Source organism: Schistocerca serialis, chromosome 1, assembly GCF_023864345.2.
Source record: "Schistocerca serialis cubense isolate TAMUIC-IGC-003099 chromosome 1, iqSchSeri2.2, whole genome shotgun sequence".
NCBI lineage: Eukaryota > Metazoa > Arthropoda > Insecta > Orthoptera > Acrididae > Schistocerca > Schistocerca serialis.
This window is the reverse complement of record NC_064638.1, coordinates 295,306,736-295,332,063: the sequence shown is the minus strand read 5'-3', so window position 1 is coordinate 295,332,063 and position 25,328 is coordinate 295,306,736.

Genomic DNA, 25,328 nt, shown 5'->3' with positions numbered 1-25,328 from the left:
CGAATGGGATATTTTATTCCAATGTGGTTACTCAGATGAGCTATCGTGTCTATGCAATTGTTGTTTATTGTGGTTATTTGCTTGTGGTTTTCGCATATGGCTTTCTGCACTATTGTGCGCTGATATTCGTGTGGGCTTTCGCGAACAGTTCGCGAGCGCCTGTGTGGTAGATTTTGGGCGATAGTTTGTACTATGTGGGGTGAGCGCAGAATGTGTGAGTCACTTTGGTATGTTTTTGCAGAGTGAGCAAGGGGCAACATCAATTTGTGAGAAAGATATAAGAAGACGGTATCTGTTTTTTCAGACATATCCGAAAGAATAGATACCATCCTCATATACAGTTAAGGCTAACCGGCCATTGACCTCCTTCTTGTGTGCAGATGCACACACATTGCCCGAACTCTTAGGGGACTCGGTAAGATTGTCTGCCGCGAGTAATGATTGTAGTGGGCAGGGGCACTAAGCATGTAGTGTGTGGACATTAAGTTGGGAATGTGGGTATCACGGGGAGCGTGCAAGGGATAAGTCCCTGCAGTCGATCCATCCTCTCTGCCCTCGGTGGCTCAGATGAAAGCCGGCACGGTAGCACAGCGTGTTCGGTCAGAGGGTTAGCTGCCCTCTGTAATAAAAAAACTGAGTTAATCGATCAACAACGAACTGAAACGGGTGTCTTGCGACGTCCACCCCGAGCAGACACAACGAACGAAAACGAACAAAATGAGATTACAAAAAAAAAAAAAAAAAAAAAAAAAAAAATGGATATATCGTCTGCCATGTAAGCAAGAGATCCCAGGTTCGAGTCCCAGTTGGGGCACAAATTTTCCATTGTCCCCGCTGATGTATATCAATGCCTGTTGACAGCTTCAGATCTTCATTTAATTATTTCATTTGTGAGAAAGAGAAGAACGGAAGAAACGTAGCTTTGCTGTGAAATGGGGATAATACCTTGTTCTTTTTTTTTTCTTTGTTTCAGGACCTGGAGTGGAAAATTTGTACACCAACCTGAGAAAACGTTGTGTCAGTTTCAGCAAAAAGAGAATTTTGCAGAATAACTATATTCCCACTTAGGAGGGAGAGCAGACCGGTGACGTTTGCACTCAACGAGATTCATGCCTTGCACCAGCGTTAGTGCCATCATAATGACAAAACGTAATGGGAAGTCTAGTACCTTCAGTACTTTGTATATCTCTTTGTTTAGTAGTTCGGTTGCATGGATAAGTAGTAGACTTAGATGGTGTGAGAGTGACTGAAGTGGATGTGTAGTCTAAGCCGGCTTATTACTTTGAGTTGCATGAAAGGTTGTGGGAAATTAACACTACACTATCATACATTACAACACATCACCACTACTTAAGATTATAAAGATTTAGGCACATAAAATTAATCATCTAAAATAATTGCTGTTATAAAATCAAAGAACACTTATAAAATAGAATAAGATTTTATTTTTGTCAAGAGCACTCTAAACCATTTTATTCTTTATTGTTGGAATAATCATGTAAAGGAATCCTTTACAATTTCGTTATACACTGTATTTATGCTGTAAACATTTTTGTAAAAACACGGCACTAAGTCCCTATGTAAGCATTGTGCAGACTACAGTAGCTAAATGGATGGTGACGTAACAGGCAGTTAGAGAGGTCGCTGACACCGGAGTGGCTATAGTAGCTGGGCAAATGGGGCACCAAGCAGAAAGGGCAGTCAAGGTCGTCTGCCAGCATTGTGAGACGGAAAGGATGCAACTCTCTCCAGGCGGCGGTGACCCACATAGCGACTGCCGGGAAGCTGGTCGACATGACGTCATCAGGCTACATGAACGGAGGCAGGTGCAGCCGAGCCTCCACGCCATGAGCTGTCAACAAAGGGATGGTGCCCTGGGGGCAAGCGAGCACTTTCACTGTTGTTTCTGACTCCAAGGTCCGGTGGGACCTACCACTGAATGGAAGAACGAGCGTACGTAACAGGGGCGTGACGCAGAGCGGGTGGTGATTCACCTTAAACCTGTGTCCATATGCTGCCCAGGTCATCCCGCGAACGTCTTCAACAGCGGCAACACATTGCCGACTACCACGTCATCCAAGATGGTCAGCAATCTATTTTTATTTAGACCACAACTCCTCCCACTGTTCTAATTAACATTACTTTTGCCATTTTATTAAAATCTTGATTGCAATTGAAAGTAGGAAGCTTGCAACCATCACATCACACTTTTCAGTTTTGAGTACACAATGAGCAAGTAAAGATGTTAAAAACAATATTGTCTCCCACCAGTGTGAAGGGCGTGCTAAGACGTTTCACCTGGCTTCATGCAGCCGACATAATGTAATTGATATGCATTTTCTTCTATCTCTTTGCTCACATCAACCGTTGGCCATAAGGACAGTATTTTAGCACAGGCAGTGAGCTGCTGACTACTGTAGGGAATTGGCGGAAATCTCAAGTGGCTGGCTACCTTCTATGACGAGACTACTAGAAAGTTGGTAACTTGACATATATCTAAATCATAGTGGCAACTTTGTTGGATACAGATGAAAGATGTAGCTAAATGTTTCCAAAACAATTTGAATTTTCACTTTGGTATCCATTTCACGACTGATTAGAGGTTCAGAAAAATAGCCATTAGCCATTACGTCTATATTTCTTAATGTTGATACATTTCCTCTTTCAGCGAAGTTTGTGACAGGTTCAGATCATTTCACAAGAAATATGTCTTGAAGTTGGTGAGTTTCAGCACACAGTATGCTTTAGTTATATCAATAGCAAAATCCAATTTCACAAATGTCTCTAGCTGGAACACATTCGTTTGTTAAAAAATGTGAAAGTAACTGTCAGTGCATTCAAGAAACATTGACACATATAGTTTGGTATATGATCAAAGATATCCAGACTCCTATTGGTAGATTCAATTATGGGGTGCGTCCACTCTCCACCTTTATGATGGCTTGAAGTCTAATGCGGACAGTTTCAGTGATGCATCTGAATGTCTGTGGAGGGATGGCAGTCGACTCTTCGTCTAGAGCCGAAACTAGAGAAGGTGTAGTTTTTGGACGCTGCTGTATGTAGCATCGACTATCTAACTGATCGAGAAAGTGCTCCATTGGGTTCATGTAGGGACGCTGGGCAGGCCAGTGCATTTCAAGAGTGTTACTGTCCACAAACCATTGCCTCACAGATGCTGATTTATGACAGGTTGCACTGACGTTCTGATACAAATGATCATCGTCTATGAACTACTGTACACGGTACACAAAGCAGCAGAATATGTTCATATCCCTCCAAACTCAGCATTTTCTTAAGTTCCGTAGGGGGACCACACTCTTGCCATGAGGAACAATCCCATACTTCACTGTTGACACTATGGATGATGGCAGGCATTTGCCACATCCAAAACCTTCCTCAGATTGCCACACGGCCTAGCGTGATTCACCATACCAAATCACTCGTTTCCACTCATTTAGTGTTCTTTTACCACCTGAGTCGTCAGTTAGTTCTGACTGCCGAGGGTTATGAGGGGCTGTTCGATTATTGTACTCCATTCAGTTGTCTGCGGGATGTCATTGCGCTAGCTGGTCTGCTGGCAGCACCTTGAAACTCACGAGCGATTCCTTCCGTATATTCCATGTGATTATTTTACAACCACCCTTAGCAATGGCCTATGGTCCCTGCGCGTTGGTATATGAGGTCTTACTGGCCTTGGTTTAGCTGTGATAGTTCCTGCGAGTTTCCACTTCGCGAGTACACTGCTACCAATCGACTTGGGCAGCATCAGATGGGTTGAAATGTCCCTGTTGGACATGTTATTCAGGTGATATACACTACCTGGTCCACTTTAGAAGTCACTGAGTTCTCCCTCTGTTACTGGTTCTCTTCATACAACGCAGTAGTCCCCCACCTGAATTTATACAGACGGATCCGCATCTAGTGACATCTAGCAGTCAGTTCCTCATTACATAGGGGCGTCTGGATACTTTTGATCAAATAGTGTATATAGCTAATTCTGATGATGGATCTGCAATTGTCTATCTCTGATTTTATAATGAAAATAATTCTTAGTGCAGTGTTAAATTAAACTGTGACTGCGACTGACTTCATAAACAACATATGAAAAAGTAACATGAGCCCCAACTTCCAACTCCGAGTGGCCATAGCGTCGAGTGTGGCATATCGTAGCTCGTCTCGGCCTAAGGTCAAAATGTGTCACTTATTTACACTGCACTGGAAAGAGATACGACACTACTTCCCAAGTCAAAAACAATTTCGATATGTTAGCTACATTTGATACGGGGCAATTGTGATGCTTCTGATTTTAACATGCAGCACCGCCCGTTTTTTCCACTTCAACGAAGTCAGGTAAATAAAAAGGATTAACTGTTCATTTACATACTGTATACTGCATGTAATGTGTATGCCAAAAATGTCTTTTCTATTTGTGGGTTTCATGTCAAACGAGCAAGTTCCTAGCAGTGTGATCCAGTGGTATTCTACCGACTCAGCGATAGTATGTATCACTCTTACATCAGTCGTATGTCAGTCTTGAAAAAGTCTTTAATATATAAAGATATATATAACACCTATCAGTGCGTGATTATAAAATGTTTGTCTTCGTTAATTTGTATGAGTACATCTTTTTATCAGAGTAGTATTGATTAGAATAGTACTTCTACAACGGCAAGCAAAGAAATATTTGTTCAATTTACAGCAAACTGATCAAAAAGGAAAAAGCCTGTTAGTGAGTGATTTTAAAAGGAATTTCTTTATTTATGAACTTATTCTGAAGACGCAAGCAAACATTCAAAAGGCATTGGTGAGACAATACTAATTTTCAAACTATTACGAACGCCAAATAATGTTGAGTGCATTTATCTTCGGAAAGTGACTCGTAACTTATTGCACTGAAAGAAGTACATTAATCGCAATAGTGACATTTTAAATAGTAATAGTGTCTTTAAAAGTGACATTCAGGTATAAAAAAACTTTAAAAAATCAGTTAATGATTCAAATTAGAATTTGGAACTAGGTGCACACAAAAGAATTGCTCTTAAAACATTAGGTGCAAATTAAGTTTGCAACGAATCATAACGTTTGTGGATGGCTACTGATAACTGATTTAATGCACAGAGGCGCTCTAAAGCATATTAGCTAGGAAGAACATCCCGTCGGAGGTTTGAGCCTCCCTCGGGCATGGGTGTATGTGTCGTCCTTAGCTTAAGTTAGGTTAAGTAGTGCATAAGTCTAGGGGACAGATGACCTCAGCAGTCTGGGACCAAAGTCCTTACTACAATTTTTTTTTTAGGAAGAACTGAGAAGAATATCATACATTAGGCTCTACAGTGAAACTTAAAAGACGTTCGAATAGGGCAACTGTCTGTAGTATCCTGTGGAAATATTAAAGAGCAGTTCCGTTAAACTGAATCTGTGCATTATCGATTGCTGATGCAAAGCCTCATTGTGTTTAACACAACGCTCTCAACTTTACACTTCAACGGTGACTTCCATTAACTGTCTGACTTAGTCCCTTCTCTTCTATGCAGATTAATGACTGTGCTTGATATTTGAGGAATTATTTAACCTACTTGCGGGTCATAGAAGCACTAGAATAGAACAGGAAACTCCTAGCATGCAGTGAACGTACGATATTAGGCATCGTCAAGACAGCCTTACTATCTATTATCAGTAAGAGCTGAAACCAAATAGAAGAATATTTCGGGGATTTATCTATGCAGCAGCCAAGCTTATGAAGAACCAGCAATGCAAAGATATACACTGGGCTGATGAAGCATGACTGGAAACACGTTTTATTAAATAGTATGTAGACGAATACTGCACGTGGTCTTCTCTGTCATACAAAATAGGATTCTACAAACGAAAAGTGTACTGCGTCAGCACACAATGTATGACCACCAATGCTCCAAATTAAATTCTCCTAATCGGGATTCACAGTCATGTGGAACATTTTAAAGGACATCTTATTTACCGATGACGGTAGATATTATTTATTTCATAATTGCAACTTCGGCCTTTGGATTATTTTCAAGTGGTACTTTTCCAGTTCCACTTGAAAGTAACACAGCGGCCGAAACTGCAATTGTACACTACTGGCCATTAAAATTGCTACACCATGAAGTTGACGTGCTACACACGCGAAATTTAACCGACAGGAAGAACACGCTGTAATATGCAAACGATTAGCTTTTCAGAGCATTAACACAAGGTTGGCGCCAGTGGCGACACCTACAACGTGCTGACATGAGGACAGTTTACAACCGATTTCTCATACACAAACAGCAGTTGACCTGCGTTGCCTGGTAAAACGTTGTTGTGATGCCTCGTGTAAGGAGGAGAAATGCGTACCATCACGTTTCCGACTTTGATAAAGGTCGGATTGTAGCCTATCGCGATTGCGGTTTATCGTACCGCAACACTGCTGCTCGCGTTGGTCGAGATCCAATGACTGTTAGCAGAATATGGAATCGGTGGGTTCAGGAGGGTAATATGGAACGCCGTGCTGGATCCCAACGGCCTCGTATCACTAGCAGTCGAAATGACAGGTATCTTATCCGGATGGCTGTAACGGATCGTGCAGCCACGTCTCGATCGCCGAGTCAACAGATAGGGACGTTTGCAAGACATCAACCATCTGCACGAACAGTTCGACGACGTTTGCAGCAGCATGGACTATCAGTTCGGAGACCATGGCTGCGGTTACCCTTGACGCTGCATCACAGACAGGAGCGCCTGCGATGGTGTACTCAACGACGAACCTGGGTGCACGAATGGCAAACCGACATTTTTCAGATGAATCCAGGTTCTGTTTACAGCATCATGACGGTCGCATCCGTGTTTGGCGACATCCCGGTGAACGCACATTGGAAGCATGTATTCGTCATCGCCATACTGGCGTATCACCTGGCGTGATGGTATGGGGTGCCACTGGTTACACGTCTCGGTCACCTCTTGTTCGCATTGACGGCACTTTGAACAGTGGACGTTAAATTTCAGATGTTTTACAACCCGTGACTATCCTTCATTCGATCCCTGCGAAACCCTACATTTCAGCAGGATAATGCACGACCGCATGTTGCAGGTCCTGTACGGGCGTCTCTGGCCAGCACATTCTCCAGATCTCTCACCAATTGAAAACGTCTGGTCAATGGTGGCCGAGCAACTCGCTTGTCACAATACGCCAGTCACTACTCTTGATGAACTGTGGTGTCGTGTTGAAGCTGCATGGGCAGCTGTACCTGTACATGCCATCCAAGCTCTGTTTGACTCAATGCCCAGGCGTATCAAGGCCGTTATTACGGCGAGAATTGGTTGTTCTGGGTACTGATTTCTCAGGATTTATGCACCCAAATAGCGTGAAAATGTAATCTCATGTCAATTGTAGTATAATATATTTGTCCTATGAATACCCGTTTATCATCTGCACGTCTTCTTGCTGTAGAAATTTTAATGGCCAGTAGTGTAAAATAAATAATTTCTGCAGTCAATGGCGAATATGATGTCCTTTAAAAAATTTCCACAATATGCGTGGAGGTATGCTCATTTTCGAAGTATCACGGTAACTACGGCAATGACGAAAAAAATTTTTTTTGGAGCTACGTCTGATGACTAAAAATTTTGTTCTTACCATTCCTACTTGCACATCGTACGGCAAAGTTGCGTTGAGCAACCAGCACTCCAGCTGCGCCGGGCGATATGACAGAGATATGTGTCAATAGAGGATGGAGAAAAGAACATCAGTCGATCGCCAAGTCCTTGTTTTATTATAGCAGATCTAGATCTCAACTACTGCATAATCATCTCCAATGCATATAACAACGGGTGACGTAAGTCCAAAGTGTCAGGTCGTGAACAATATTGGTCGGTGTAGAGCATACAGGACTCTATGAGTTCATGTTAAACTCCTGTACACTTCACACCAACCAATACTGTTTAAGATGTGACACTCTGGAGCAATGTTACGTTTTATTATCCGCACTGAGGACGACTGTGTAATAGTTGAAATCTAGATCTGCTGTAATAAAACGACGCATTTTGCGAGCGATTGCTGTTCTTTTCTCCACTATATGTATTCAACGATCCCTGCGCACAACGAATGATATGGATGCGAGTCGATTCATGTCTGTCAGTGCCGAATCGCTCTCGTCCCGGTGTGAACGAATTAAGTCGCTTCAACAAGATTTCTACGGTACAAAAAATCCTGTCGGAGGAACATCCGCAACGGAGCATTATACCAGAGGTTGAATATACCGCTACAGTTGTAATGTTCTTTTATTTAGAACACGACCGGTTTCGGTCTCATATACGCCCATCTTCGGTGTTGTAACTTGGTTCTGTGACTCCGAGCGCCACGGCGGACGAGTACAAGATCTAAAACTTCCCCTTTGAATGTAAAGAATGACAGTCCAGGAAAAACTCTTACGTGATTTGATTTTCAAACAGCTGAGCAAAATTGAACGTACTCAGACAATTCTCTCTTTACTTATTCTGATCATCTCTAAACTGACACACCATATTTTTAGCACAGCGCAATGTGACTTTTAATAATCCGTACAAAAGAATGGCCCTGACTAAAAATAGCCTATACCTTTCACGAATCACTTACCTCACAAAATCTTCGTTACTCAAACTACTGCGATACAGCGAGCGCCAATACTGCCAACTAAATAAAAGATTCGAACTACTGGACTAACTACTGATAGGCACAGTTAGCAAATGAAAGATTTTGATAGAGAACAAACCATTTATTTACCTTAATAGTGTTCAAAGCCCATAATATATATATATATCAGTTCATGACATCCAGTCTTACAAATTTCCTTTTTCCGACAGACACACGTCCAGATCGTCCGCTCATAGTAACCTCTCAAAACTCTAGCATCTCTCTCCCTACATCCACCTCTGCTGGCGGCTCACCTCCAACTGCCCAACGCTACGCACTGTTCATATTCAACTGCCCAACACTAAACTAGCGAAACAATGAATCCAACCAGCCACAGACTGCACACAGCGCAGTCAGCGATTTTCACACAGAGCACTACGTGGCGTTACCAACCTAAAACCCTAAACAGCCTGCTTACAGATGCGCTGTGCTACCAGCGAGCGTAGAGCACGGAGTTCTCTGGCGCTCGCTGGTAGCACAGCGCGTCTTGTACTCGTCCATCGCGGCGTTCGGGGTCACAGCACCAAGTTACAACACCTGAAGATGGGCGTATAAGAGCCCAAAACCCGTTTTGTTCTAAATAAAAGAACATAATACAGAATCTTAATTCTGTAAAACAACAAAAAAATTGTGACAACGAGAAACCTCGAAAAATTAGAGCGGACGACGGGGGCTAGTGCACCACTGACTGTGACTCCGCCCCTGGCTACAGCAGACGGTCACCACGGAATAACATAGCTGCAACTTTTTCGGACGCAGCCGCACTGCTACATACACCGAAACACGTTTGCTTACTGGATAGACTGTGTGGTCGTCGCTGTTTGCCTGTGGCGTAGCTCCTCAACGGCTACATGGGAAATAATTCTCGATTAGGCTTCCCCTACGCGGCTCTGAAACTATCGAATTGGTTTTCTTCATCCTGCTGTAGAAATCTCTCACGAAGTGCTGAGCGCAGTACTACACAGTAATGCTGTTACAGGGCTCTACGTGCGCCGCGTGCCAGTCACACGTTAAACACATTGCAGAGTCCTCGAGGCACAGTGGACGTGCATCGGCCGGTGGTAATAGCTCGGCTCGTCTTCTGCCCCCGAGAGCGGCTCCGCGCATTGATGTCGCGTGGGACGGCGTTGCATCTGATTCGCCAAATCCCCTGCTCACACGCCGCAAGATAAGCGGGCGCGCAATTAGCACACACGTACGCGCAAACAGCGTCGCAACTCCCCTGACGCTGCGTTTGCGATAGCGCTGCGCGCGCATCAGCCGAGCACACAGGCCGTACAGACGGCGCGGCGGCAGGCCGCGTGTACGGACAGCGCCGGCCGTCCGATAATTGGCGTGCCTGTCGCTGTGCGAAGCCGTGTAGGACCGGCCGTGTGTCCACACAGGCGGTACAGGCCAATTAGCATTCGCCGGGAACTTGTAGCTCCGCCAGCGCACCCGTGTAAGCCCGCACTAGCTGCGGCATGCCTAGTACCTTGGCATTGCAGACAATACTGGGGATCAAGTTTCAGTCACTACGTAATAGCCTGCAGGGCTCTGCTCTCTCGTTCTGTTCACGCAAGAAGACCAATTCGAAATTAGTTAGCACGCAAGTGGCTGAAAAAGCATTAAAAATGAAACGATTAAGTAGTACTGAAATCGAAGGGCAAGAATATCCTTGAACCCTCCGATACTCGCGCGAAAATTTGTGACATGGTCACTCGCGCGGATGACAGGTGTCATCCACAAAGTAAGCGGTCTGTTTGTATGCTTTGAACGGTCTTTATGAGTGATTTTACGATTAAATCTAACACATTTAATATTCGTACACAGTATAATATATTCTAACGTTTGAAACAGTTTGTGCAACAATTTAATAAGGTTACATTTCATGCTTGACAACACCAACACTGCTCTATTCTTCTTTGGACAGTACGACACCAATGTACAATCTTGTTGAAATCCAAAGATAGATGATTTTGGCTCCCTTGCTCTTTTTGGTACAAGTTCTTTCGGCACTTCTCTCTTGTTTTTTCGTACTGTTCCGATATATTCCAGTTTCTTCACCTGAAGTGTCTTGACTAAAGTCAAACTGGTAAACCAGTTGTCAGCAGCAATATGTCTGCTTGTGCCTTGTGCTGGTTCGACCATTCGAACAACAATATGTTGATCTGAATTACTGGCGTTATATGGTCCCTCTGGTTGCTTACCGACATACGGTTCTAAATTCAAAGTGTATGCTGTTCTTACATCGACCAAAGCAAACAATTTTAACCCATACTTAGCAGGTTTGCTAGGAATATATTGGCTGGCCGGGATGGCCGAACGGTTGTAGGCGCTACAGTCTGGAACCGAGTGACCGCTACGGTCGCAGGTTAGAATCCTGCCTCGGGCATGGATGTCTGTGATGTCCTTAGGTTAGTTAGGTTTAAGTAGTTCTAAGTTCTAGGGGACTGATGACCTAAGATGTTAAGTACCATAGTGCTGAGAGCCACTTTTTTTTTTAGGAATATATTTCCTGAATGGGCAGTTTCCTCTGAATGCCAAAAGCTGTTCGTCAGCAGTAAGATATTCATCAGGTGAAAAATATTTTTGGCAATAAATTGTTCATGAATAGTTCAAGTACCTCTCTGATAGCAGCCAACTTGTCAATCTCTCTGCGAACACCTGTATCATGGATATTTTCAAACCTCAGATATCTCAACAGATACCTGAATCGGTTTTCACTCATGCATAAGTAACATGATTCAAGTCCGTTTCCCTTTGAGTTATCCCACATTTTCGATATACTCTTCCTAGAACAAATTCAGAATTTCAATTTCTGTCTTTTTTAGACGAGCTTGGTTTTTTGGTCCAGACAAATGCGTAATAATATTACAAGATCTTCTTCTAATATTAGTAGGATGTTTATTTTTCCTTCATTTAGTTATTCCATCTTTCCCTAAAAAAATGCATCCTCGACTTATTTCTTCCTGTGACTCATATTTATCATTTTGACACTTCTTGTTCTGTTCCTGTATCATGACCACTTTTATGAACACAATCCTCAGTCTCTGAGTCAGAGCTATCACTGTGAACATCACCATCACTCGGTTCATTGAACCATTCCAGCCATACATTAGTATCTCTACTAAACTCTGTTCGAGGTTTTTTTGCCTTTGACATTTTTTCCACAATCTAAAAATGAAGAGAATACTAGGTAACTCGGAAGGTAACTGCAATCAGTTTCAATACGCCTAAATTTACGCACATGAAAGATCGTTTAAATCTAGCAAAGTAATAAAGTAATACAGACTGACTTTGTTTCAGATTGTGGCAGCAGAGCTCGCGCGGGTGACCAGTATCCTCCAGACTATAATAATGTTTCATAAACAATGTATCTTTCGTAACTGAAAGGCAACAATGTTCAAAGCTAACAGCCGGAGAGTTAATAGAAAGGTACTGAAAATGGCGCGAACTCAATCCAGCCCTGTCAGACAAAACTGAGCGGGAAAGGCATGTGGATGACGAGTGTCATCCGCGCGAGCGACGGAGGACTCTGGCCATTAAAAGTGCCACAACAGTGGCACCATGTTTGCACGCAGGGTTAAAGGACAGAAGTACCGTAGAGCTGTTAAGCTAGGACACAAGGTCCAGGAGTGAAAGCCACTGGACTTTTACAACAGTTTATTACCGAACGAAGTTACAAACAATTTGTCACTGAGCAACAGTTATTTTAAAAACTAGCCTCAAAGTGAAATTTACGGGGACTACCCAATTGTAGCAATTACTCTCTGTTAAAAACTGTTAAACCCCCCCATGAACCATCGACCTTGCCGTTGGTGGGGAGGCTTGCGTGCCACAGCGATACAGATGGCCATACCGTAGGTGCAACCACAACGGAGGGGTATCTGTTGAGAGGCCAGACAAACGTGTGGTTCCTGAAGAGGGGCTGCAGCCTTTTCAGTAGTTGCAGGGGCAACAGTCTGGATGATTGACTGATTTGGCCTTGTAACACTAACCAAAACGGCCTTGCTGTGCTGGTACTGCGAACGGCTGAAAGCAAGGGGAGACTACAGCCGTAATTTTTCCCAAGGGCATGCAGCTTTACTGTATGGTTAAATGATGATAGCGTCCTCTTGGATAAAATATTCCGGAGGTAAAATAGTCCCCCATTCGGATCTCCGGGAGGGGACTACTCAAGAGGACGTCGTTATCAGGAGAAAGAAAACTGGCGTTCTACGGATCGGAGCATGGAATGTCAGATCCGTTAATCGGGCAGGTAGGTTAGAAAATTTAAAAAGGGGCATGGATAGGTTAAAGTTAGATACAGTGGGAATTAGTGAAGTTCGGTGGCAGGAGGAACAAGACTTTTGGTCAGGTGAATGCAGGGTTATAAATACAAAATCAAATAGGGGTAATGCAGGAGTAGGTTTAATAATGAATAGGAAAATAGGAGTGCGGGTAAGCTACCACAAACAGCATAGTGAACGCATTATTGTGGCCACGATAGACACGAAGCCCACGCCTACTACAGTAGTACAAGTTTATATGCCAACCAGCTCTGAAGATGATGAAGAAATTGATGAAATGTATGATGAGATAAAAGAAATTATTCAGGTAGTGAAGGGAGACGAAAATTTAATAGCCATGGGTGACTGGAATTCGAGAGTAGGAAAAGGGAGAGAAGGAAACATAGTAGGTGAATATGGATTGCGGGTAAGGAATGTAAGAGGAAGCCGTCTGGTAGAATTTTGCACAGAGCATAACTTAATCATAGCTAAAGCTTGGTTCAAGAATCATAAAAGAAGGTTGTATACATGTAAGAATCCTGGAGATACTAGAACGAATCAGATAGATTATATAATGGTAAGACAGAGATTAGAACCAGGTTTTAAATTGTAAGACATTTCCAGGGGCAGATGTGGACTCTGACCACAATCTATTGGTTATGAACTGTAGATTAAAACTGAAGAAACTGCAAAAAGGTAGGAATTTAAGGAGATGGGACCTGAATAAACTGAATAAATGGTTCAAATGGCTCTGAGCACTATGAGACTTAACATCTGAGGTCATCAGTCCCCTAGAACTTAGAACTACTGAAACCTAACTAACCTAAGGACATCACACACATCCATGCCCGAGGCAGGATTCGAACCTGCGACCGTAGCAGTCGCTCTGTTCCGGACTGAAGCGCCTGGAACAGCTGTGCGACCGCCTCCGGCTCCCCCTCCGAGATATGCTCATAAAACGTGGTAGCACCTAGCAAACTGGGTGGTCTGGTCATGGACTTGTTTAAATTTAATAGGCAGATCCGTGGATAGTAGCTCGTCGCGCTACGACGAGCTTAGAACAGAAATTAAACGGCAGTAAACACCGATCACCAGCGGAGACATTGCAACACTACAAACAATGGATCAGGGATCAGTTGTTCAAGAGCCAGCATCACTACCGTCGTCATGTCGGAGGACGAGACAAGGCTTCGTACTGTCACCACCCCCACACTTTACGTTTTTTGCGGTATGCATTATCGGTGAAAGATGACGCTGGTCATCGAACCAGCACCATGACCGCAGTTCGGACTGTTGCAGACAATCTCGAAAACGTCGAGATAAGGTTAATGGAGCTGCTACGGCACTTTTGTCTCTTGATAGCCAACCTTAACTACCTCGGTTCTGACCACGGACGGGGATCTCGAAAGACCGCTGTGTAATCCTCTGCCACTGCTCGGCAAGCTTAGCGGGAACGTTACGCATGTAAAATATGATATGTACTGTGGAAACTGAAGCTAATAGTTTTAACTCTAAGAGGAAGTGGTAAGTCACATCGGTAATACTAAAACTTCTAAGTTTTTCATGTCTTACATACAGTCTGCCATCAAAGGAAACCGTTTTCAAGTGACAACAGGTGTTACCCTGTTAATTTCTTCTTATTATGTAGGGATAATTGTGTTGTGGGTATATCGGATAACATTAAAATCAAATTTGTAAAGCGTCAGTTAGAGGGATGCGCAAAAACCTGGGTAAAACAAAACTGTAATGCATTTCTACATTACAATGCTTTTGAAAAGTATTTCCGTAATATATACTGGAACGAAACGAAGACCATTAGACTTTTTTTTAATGCTGGCAGTCAGAGATTCTTCCCTTGCGCCAACCTCTTCAACTCAGAGTAGCATATTCACCTCAATTATTTGTTGCATGTAATCCTAACTCTGTCTTCCTCCAAACTTTTTACTCTCTACACCTACCTTTAGTACCATGGCATTATTCCTGATGTCTTAACACATGTCATATCATCCTGTCCCTCTTCTAGGCAATGTTTCCCACATGTTACTCAGCGGAGAATCTCCTCATTCCATATCAGTCCAGCTAATTTTCCACATTCTTCTGTAGCACCACATCTCAAAAGCTTCGATTCTCTTCTGTCCCGGTTTTCCACTGAAAATAATATACTACCATAGAATGCTGTGCTCCAAGCGTACATCCTCCGAAATTTCTTCCACAAATTATGGCCTACGTTTGATACTAGTAGACTCCTCTTGCCTAGGAATACCCTTTTTGCCTGTGCTGCTCTGCTTTTTATGTCCTTGCTTCGACCGTCATATGAGTGGGAGTTGTGTGCTGTCCTTAGGTTAGTTAGGTTTATGTAGTTCTAAGTTCTAGGGGACTGATGACCATAGCTGTTAAGTCCCATTGTGCTCAGAGCCATTTGAACCATTTTTTTTTGACCGTCATAAGTTATTTTCCTTCCAAGGTAGCTGAATTCCTTCATATACCGCGTAATCACCAATTCTGATGTTAAGTTTGTCACTACACTCGTTACTCCGGTCTTTTTCCAGCTTACTCTCAATCCATGTTCTATACTCATTATAATGTTCATTCCATTCACCAGATCCTGTAATTCTTCACTTTCACCGAGGATACCAATGTCATCAGTAAATCTTATCATTGATATCCTATGGCACCGAAATTTAATGCCAACCTTGAACTTTTCTTTCATTTCCGTCATTGTTTGTTCGATGTGTAGATTGAACAGAAGGGACGAAAGACTGCATCCCTGTCTTACACTATTTTTAATCTGAGCACTTTGCTCTCGCGCAACCACTCTTATTGTTCCTCTTTGGTCCTCGTACATAGCGTATATTGCCCGTCTATTTTTCTCAGAATATCGAATGTCTTGCTTAATTTGAGATTACGGAACACTTTTTCTAGGTCGAAAATACTATGAGTGTCTCTTGATGTTTCTTTGTTCTTGCTTCCATTATCAACATCTCTGGTGCCTTTACGTTCCTTAAAACCAAACTAATCGTCATCTAGCAGATCCTCAACTTTCTTTTCCATTATTCTGCATATTATTCTTCTCAGCGGCTTGGTTGCATGAGTTGCTAAGCTGATTGCGCAATAGTCCGCGCACTTATCTGCCCTTGCTATCTTCGGAATTGTGTGGATGATATTTTTCCGAAAATCTGATGGTATATCGCCAGTGTCAGACACTCTACACGCAAAGTAGAGTAGGCAGTTGTGGTTATCGCTTCCTCCAACGATCTTAGGAATTCCGAAGGAGTACTGTCTATCCGTTCTGCCTTATTTGATCTCAAGTCTTCGAGAGCTCTTTGAAATCCTCGCGCTAGTACTGGATCCCCCTATGTCTTCCATATCGACTCTAATTTATTCTTATATCACGCTCTCAGAGAGTTCCTCCCCGTCACAGGAGTCTTCAACGTACTCTTTCCACCTATTTGTTTTCTCTGCGTTTAACAGTGTGATTCTCATTGCAGTCTTACTGTTACCACCCTTGCTTTTAATTTCACCTAAAGTTGTTTTGACTTTCCTATATGCTCAGTCAGCCTTGCCGATGATGTTTTCTTTTTCAATTACTTCACGTGTTTCTCATAGTCACTTAGCCCTTGGTTTCCTGCTCTTCATATTTATTTCATTCCTGCGTGTTTTATATTGCTGTATTCCTGTCCTTCCCTGAGTATTTTTGTAACTTTCTTCCTTCGTCGACTAACTGCAGCATTTCTTCTTTCAGCCGCGGTTTCTGCGCAGTTACCATCCTCGTGGCTATTATAAGTGTGTCTAGCACGCGTGAATGCCATTTTTGTAAATGTCCTCTTCAGGTTAACTGCCTATTCTGTTACTCCTTATCTTAGAATACACTTACAACTCGTCTCAACATTCCTGAGTAGTTCAGTATCCTACTTCTTTCCGCAATGATTTTTCCGAATGATACTCTTAAACTTAAGTCTTTTCTTCATCATTATTAAACTGTAATCTGAGTCTGGGGCACGCCTTACAATCCAATATCTATTTCGGAATCTCTGTCTGACCAAGATGGATTCCCGCTGGAATATTCCCATGTCTCCGGGCTCTTCCTACTGTGATTCTTGAACAGAGTATTCGATATTACCATCCGAAGTTTATAATGGAATCCATTTATTCTTTCTCCTTTCTCATTCCTACTACCAAACTCATATTGGCCCCTTAACCCTTTCTTCTGTTTCTTTCCATACAAGTGCATTCCAAATCCCTATGGTTTTTAGATTTTCATCTCTTTTTACGTATTGAATTATCTGTTCAATATCCTCAAATACTTTCTCTCTCCGTCCATCTTGTGTTTGCGATGTCGGCATATATACCTGAACTATCACTGTTGGCGATTGCTCTCGAATCTTATGGAACAACCCTATCACTGTGCTGTTCACAACAGCTCACTTTTTGCCTTACTTTCCTATTCATAGCAAATTCTATGCCCGCGATATCTCTTTCTGCTGCTGTTGATATTACCCTCGTCTGATCATTCATAGAAGGTCAGAAGAGGAAATCACCAAAAGACTGTGGTTCGGGGTCAGGTGATAGTGAGTTGCTAAGTCCTCAGTGGGGAATGAAAGTGTTAATACAATTTACTTCTTGGCTTCTTATCGTAAGCAGATTGGAGAAAATGGATGCAAAACTTGAAAAAACATTGCTAGATTTAAGTTCACAGTTTGGTCGTAAATATGGGAAGATATGACTTAAATTTGATTGTAACGTTGACGGAATTGAAGGCAATGTAAACGTAAGATTGGGAAGGTAGAGAGTTGGATTTTCAGAAGTCAAAAATACGTTTCCTTCAAGTTGTAAGTGATCGAGATGAATTTAAGGCTGGATATGAGAAAGAATGATTTGCAGCTCTACAACCGGGAGAGAGAAGTCAGACCTGCTCTGGACAATGAGACCTGCTCTGGACAAGCTTAGCGGCGATGTTATGCATGTGAAATCTGAATTAAAATGTGCTCTCGAAACTCAAGCGAATAGTTAGAGGAAGCGGCAAGTTGTAACGAGGTTATTGAAACTAGTAAGATTTGCATGTCTTACATTCAGTCTGTCACAAGAGGACCATTCTCGAAGCGATTTTCAAGTGACAAAAGCTATCACTCTGTTGATTTCTTAACATTGTGTAGCGACAATTGTATCTTGGGGCTATCAGATCACATGAAAATTAAATTTGTAAAGCGTCAGTTAAGGAGTTCTGCGCAAACTTGGGCAAACCAAAACTCTAATGCATTTGTACATTATAATGATGCTGACAGGTGTTTCCTTGAGAAATATTGGAGCAAAACCAAACAGATTAGGTTACAGAACGAAATTTTGAATGGGTCCGTATACAGAAGCGGTAAGGAGACACTGAGTCTTTTCGCGGAATATGAATTACGCAGATTAGTCCACCTCGACATACACTTTGCGGTCCCGAGCGGAATTTACGCTCTCGAAAAACTTATGTCTGCCTCAGTAGCTGAGTGGTCAAGGTGGCTGACTGCCATGCGGTAGACCTGGGTTCGATGCCAGCATAGCCAGCAAGGGATTTACCAACTGAGGAGCAACTTAACCGAAACAGAAAGCAAGGTAATCTACAGGAAAAAGTAGCTATTGCTCGATCGACAAAACACCTGAAATTTTATGAAGAGGAAGAGGCTGAAGGTAGCAATCTGCGATGGTCATCGTAAGGGAGAACTGGCTTGCAACCAGTAAACAATTAGGGTAAGTTCCATCTAAGGTTCAAGAAGGGATATCGGCGTTCGCAGAGGAATGAACCAGAGATGAAAATAACGGGTTTTTATCATAGGAAAGGGATAAGGAAATAAATAGATTCTCCACGGCAAGCCGCAACAATGGTCGTGTTCCAGACAACGTCGCATTGTCCCTGTGGATACTTGTTTTGCAGACAAGTCCATTATCAGACCTGTCGTTCGTGACACGTGCGAGCGAATAATTTTGTCGGTGCGCCATGGCGCCAGGCGCACGAGGCCGCTGAGACCCTGCTATTAGTCGAGCATCGTCCTCGTGAAACCATCGATGCCATACTCAAATGACGGCGGTGCGATGTCGACCAGCTAGAGCACCAGTATCGCGGATGATAAACAGCAGTCGTGATAGGCCACCATCTCGCCGCAGTGGAATCTCAACACGTGCTGGTAGACGTTTCCTCTAAATGCACAGCATCTTCTTGTGACTGGATTGAGGAGTATTTTGTAGGGAGTACAGAGCATGTTATCTACATCTACATGATACTCCGCAAGCCACCTAATGGTGTGTGACGGAGGGTACTTTCGGTGCCACTATCTGATCCCTCAAACCCTGTTCCACTCGCGAACAGCGAGTGGGAAGAATGATGGTCGGTAAGCCTCTGTATTGGCTCCATCCCTGATAGAGTGTCAGCATCAGTTGTAGAAGTAACTTCGGGTGTGTCCCAGAGAAGTATGTTAGGATCCCTGCTGTTCTTGTTGTATCTTAATGAACTTGCAGGCAATGTTAATAGTAAATGAGGCTTTTTGCAGATCATGCAGTTATCTTTAATGAAGTACTACCTGGGAGAAGCTGCATAAATATTCAGATCGGGATAAGATTTCAACGTGGTCCAGAGATTGGCAACTTTCTCTAAATGTTCAGAAATGTAAATTCTTGAAACTTCCTGGCAGATTAAAACTGTGTGCCGGACCTAAACTCGAACTCGGAAGCTTTGCCTTTCGCGGGCAAGTGCTCTACCAACTGAGCTACCCAAGCACAATTCACGCCACATCCTCACAGCTTTACTTATCAGAACTTATCCCGAAAGAAAGGATATTGCAGGGACATGGCTTAGCCACAGCCTGGGGGATGTTCGCAGGAGAGCTTCTGTAAAGTTTGGAAGGTAGGAGACGAGGTACTGGCAAGGAGTAAAGCTATGAGGACGGGCCGTGAGTCGTGCTTGGGTAACTCAGTTGGTAGAGCACTTGCCCGCGAAAGGCAAAGGTCCCGAGTTCGAGTCTCGGTCCGGTACACAGTTTTAATCTGCCAGGAAGTTTCATATCAGCGCACACACCGCCGCAGAGTGAAAAATCTCATTACAAAACGAAAGATACGTAGTATCTTATAACTATAAACAATGAGTCACTTCTGGAATCAGTTAACTCATAAAAATACCTAAGTTTAACTCTTTGTACGGATACGAAATGAAACGATCATACAGGTTCAGTCGTGGGTAAAGCAGGTGGTAGACTTCGGTTTATTGGCAGAATACTGGGGAAGTGCAATCAGCCTACAAAAGAGATTGCTTAGACATCTGTCGTGCGCTCCATCCTAAAATATTGCTTAAGCGTGTGGGATCCGTACCAGATAGGACTAACAGGGGATATTAGACGTATACAGAGAAGGGTCACAGGTTCATTTAATCCGTGGGAGAGTGTCACAGAGATACTGAAAAAACTGAACTGGCAGACTCTTGAAGACAGACGTAAACTATCCCGAGGATGTCTGTTAAAAAAGTTTCAAGAACGGGCTTTAAATTGTTACTCTAGGGATATACGGCAACCCCATACGTATCGCTCACATAGAGATCGTGAGGATAGAATTAGAACAGAAGGCTTTCAAACAGTCATTCTTCCCGCGCTCCACACGTGAATGCAACAGGAAGAAACCCTAATAACTGGTACAATGGGACGTACTCTCTGCCATGCACCTCACGATGGTTTGCAGAGTATAGATGCAGATGTACATGTGTCTTCTCACCAAGTACTAATATTCGAATGCGATTTCTGAATTGGAAAGAACTAACTTTCTGTCGTTGCACTGTTAAACTAATCAATGGAATATTCAATTATTGAGTATACTTCGTTCCAGTCTGACGTCTTTGAATGCCGCTTGCAAGGTTTTGCAGTTTTATGTCCAGCAGATTTCTCTTTGAGAAGCAAGGTTGCAGGAGTCCTGTTGGTTCTTTTATCACAATTAGCAGTTAAACACTTAATTCAGCAGGTCCTTACTAACGTTGTTGATTTCGCGTGAAGGTATATGTTCGATACAAGCAAATATCTTTTAGTGAGAAATGCTCTTTTTACGTGTGCTTTAGTTCGATATAAGCCCCTAATATCTGAATAAATTCCTACTTAAAAGAAAATATCAAATGACATTTCGTGTAACCAGTAATGAAGTGTTATGGAGTAGTTAAGATCAAGTCTGAGATTGTTATAACTGTAAGATATAATTATGTCGCATATTTGTGACAACAGGTATTTGAGAGACTGAGCACTTACAACAGTAATTCGCTAAAAGATTTGTACTTGAAACTTAAATGATACATTGATAGGATTTACATGATTCAAAATAAAAAATACATGGTAGTATATTTTTCAATCAATTATATGAGGGCGCGGCTCGAAAAATCAGTCTCGGGTACCGATTGCTCGCCTATCACGCACGTACTGTTGACCGTCACGAGCAGACATGACAGCAAACAGATAAATATGTAATAGTTAGACAATACGGAAATAACAAAAAAGCTAATGCAAACTTCTTTACTGAATTTATCTTGTCTTTTACACTGTATTAGGTGCTGAAAATGACCTCCATGTGCTTCAATGCACTTAGTGCGCGCCCCAACATGTTAATGTACACTTCGTACAATTCTCAAAATTTCATTGCGAATATTTTCCTTCAAGTCTTATAACGTTATTGGCTTATTTTCGTATATCTTTCCCTTTAGACTGCACCACAGATAAAAGTCACAAGTGGTTAGGTCCAGCACACGTGGCGGCCGCAGTCCATTACTGACAGCCCTTTCTTCTTTGAATCTTTCATGGATTCGTGAGATTGACTCACGAAAAGTGTCGCAAGTCACCCAATCCTGTTGAAACACAGCGTAAGTTCGTTCATGGGAGGGGGAAAAGGGAAGGTCAACTTTGCGTAAAATACCTCACAGATTTGCGTATACACAGCAGTGTTTACTGTCGTTTCAAAAAATGTAGGACCCGAAATCTGACCTCCTAACACTTCACACCACACTCCCATTTTTTCACGGTGAGGAGGTTCCTCGCTAATTGTACAGCGATTGTGTGTTGGCCAGTATTTCGTGTTCTGAAAGTTCACATGTCCTGTCAGATGGAATCAGACTTCATCAGTCATCAAATACAGCAGCAGATCCAACATTCAATTCTCAGTTGTTTGGCAGAACTGTGTACAGAAATACGCAAGTTTTCTTTATCTTCTTCCTTCAGCTCTTGGACACACGTCGTTTTGTAGGGCTTCATCCCTATATCGTGGAAAACAGGTTGACAAGACCTACGTGAAACGTTCGCTTGTTGCGACAATTTACGTGTCGACTTCTTTGGACTGGATCATTCGTGATCGAATATCCGCGATCGCAACAGGTGTACGAACGAACGCGTCACAAAATCCTTTATACTGCTCTTTGCAGGTGTAGAAACGCCAGGAAACGTCTTTGCAAAAATGTCGCGCGCTTGCTTAAAAAAATCAGTACTGATAACGCACCCTTACACTATTGCTATTCTTTCCTGAAGAGGATACCTCTCGCTGTGACATTTACTTCACAGGTGTTAACCAAGCTGTAACGGCTTTCGTACGACAATACAAAACGTAGTCGCAACAAATTTGAAACAAAAGATGACTATTGGCGGGCGACAATGAGCAGTCTAGTCCTCGGAGCCGGTAATTAGTGTCCGAAAACACTTTCCCTGATTACATAAATTGACAACTCAGGCTAGAAGTAAGATACAAATATACAACTTGTGTCGAATTTTTTACAACTATCAAAGTTTTTTCTGTTTTAGGTTCGCAGTACGTAAGTAGTGCATGAGGTGCAGTGCCCAAGAAGCCATGTTAACCAATCAGGAGAAGGCACAGTGAGTCCTGTGGTACCATGAGACACGATCACCAACCACAGTGCAGAGACACTTCCAGACAACATTTGGAAGGAATCCACATGATGTCAAGAGCATTAAAGCCGGGTATCAGAAGTTCAAGAACACAGGATCGGTTGCTGACCTTCCGAGGTCTGGTCGACCAAGAACCTCAGCAGACAGGGTGGAAGCTGTAAGGCAGTCTTTCCTGCGAAGTCCGAAGAAATCGGTGCGCAGGGCCTCACGTGAATTACAGATGCCAAAAAGCTCTCTCAATGACATTTTACACAAACGTTTATTGTTTCGTGCATACAAAGTGCAAATCGTTCAGGCCTTGTTGCCCAATGACAGTACACGTCGATATGGCTTTGCGGTCGAAATGCTATCGCGTATTGAGGGACGATGATGGTTATCTCAGACGAATTGCCTTTTCCGACGAAGCGACCTTTTTTGTCAGTGGAGTAGTGTATCGCCATAGTGTGCGCATTTGGGATTCATAACCCCCTGGCGAGGTCATGGAGTGCACCAGAGGCAGTCCAAAGGTGAATATTTGGTGCACGCTATTGCACGATCGAATTATCGGGTCATTCTTCTTCGCTGAGGCTACCATCACACCTGCAGAGTATCTGGACATGTTGCAACTGTATGCTGTTCCGCAGCTGCTTCAGTATCACCCCGATGTCTTGTTTCAGCAAGACGGTGCACCGCCTCATTGTGGTTCATGGAGTGCACCAGAGGCAGTCCAAAGGTGAATATTTGGTGCACGCTATTGCACGATCGAATTATCGGGTCATTCTTCTTCGCTGAGGCTACCATCACACCTGCAGAGTATCTGGACATGTTGCAACTGTATGCTGTTCCGCAGCTGCTTCAGTATCACCCCGATGTCTTGTTTCAGCAAGACGGTGCACCGCCTCATTGTGGTTTGGACGTCCGTGCCTATCTCGATATGACCTTTCCTGGGCGATGGATTGATCGTGATGGGCCAACGGTTTCGCCTCCACGCTCTCCTGACATAACCCCATTAGCCTTCTTTTTATGGGGTTATGTCAAGAACGAGGTCTACCGAACACGTGTACCAGATCTTGAAACCCTGCGGCACCAGATAACCACAGTCGTTGAATCGATGCCTCCAGTGATGTTGGCTAACGTGTGGACGGAAACTGAATATCGCCGAGATGTGCTACGTGCTACCAAGGGTTCTCATGGGGAAGTTTACTGATGTGTGAAAAAAACTTTGATAGTTTGTAAACAATTAGACACCAGTTTCATGTTTGTATCTTACTTCTACCCTGAGTTATCAATTTATGTCATCAGGGAAAGACTTTTCGGACACCCTGTATAATAATGTAGCCCTATTCGTGAAATTCTCAGAAACAGATGACTGTTACACTTACTACACATGCATACTGTTGGTCCTTTACAATTTGATCTTTCCCTTCTTTGTCTCCCGTCCGTAACCTGAGGCCAATGACCGGGTACTTCAGTTGTGAGGGACTTTTCTGGAATCCGTTTTGTTGGTCCCCGATGCGTCTTGCATTGTAGTTAGGCCTCTATACTGGCTGTCAGCTTACCTCTCTCTGTTTTTCCCCTGCTTTCAGAGTGCGTCTGTATAAAGGACTTGAATTCTAGTAGGTCATTTTGGAGACCGTGAAATTCTCTCACCACATGTGGTTCATAAGCTTCGAAATATCGATTTTCATTTCGTGGAGCATAAAACATCGGGGATTGTTAATAAAGTAAAAGCTTCAGAGTATTAGCAATTTATTATAGTGTCCACATCGCAATAAAAGAGAAATGTAATCGCAAAAAACATTAGTGAGGCCGGATGAATTATTGGAATCTTATAGACAAACATGGTTGGTCACTGGGGTATTCTGGTGCTAAAAATCAACGGAATTATTTGGTTCACTTCACACGCAAAGACATGCAAATGCCTAATAATGTATTTTCGCATTCACTTGCACGAATAACTGATTTACACTACTGACCATTAAAATTGCTACACCACGAAGTTGACGCGCTACAGACGCGAAATTTAGCCGACAGGGAGAAGATGCTGTGATATGCAAATGATTAGCTTTTCAGAGCTTCCACACAAGGTTGGCGCCGGAGGCGACACCTACAATGTGCTGACATAAGGGAAGTTTCGAACCGATTTCTCATACACAAACAGCAGTTGACCGGCGTTGCCTGGTGAAACTTCGTTGTGATGTCTCGTGTAAGGAGGAGAAATGCGTACAATCGCGTTTCCAACTTTGATAAAGGTCGGATTGCAGCCTCTCGCGATTGCGGTTTATCGTATCGCGACATTACTGCAACATTGGTCGAGATCCAATGACTGTTAACAGAATATGGAAACGGTTGGTTCAGGAAGGTAATACGGAACGCCGTGCTGGATCCCAACGGCCTTGTATCACTAGCAGTCGAGATGACAGGCATGTTATCCGCATGGCGTAACGGATCGTGCAGCCACGTCTCGGTCCCTGAGTCAACAGATGGGGACGTTTGCAAGACAGCAACCATCTACACGAACAGTACGACGACGTTTGC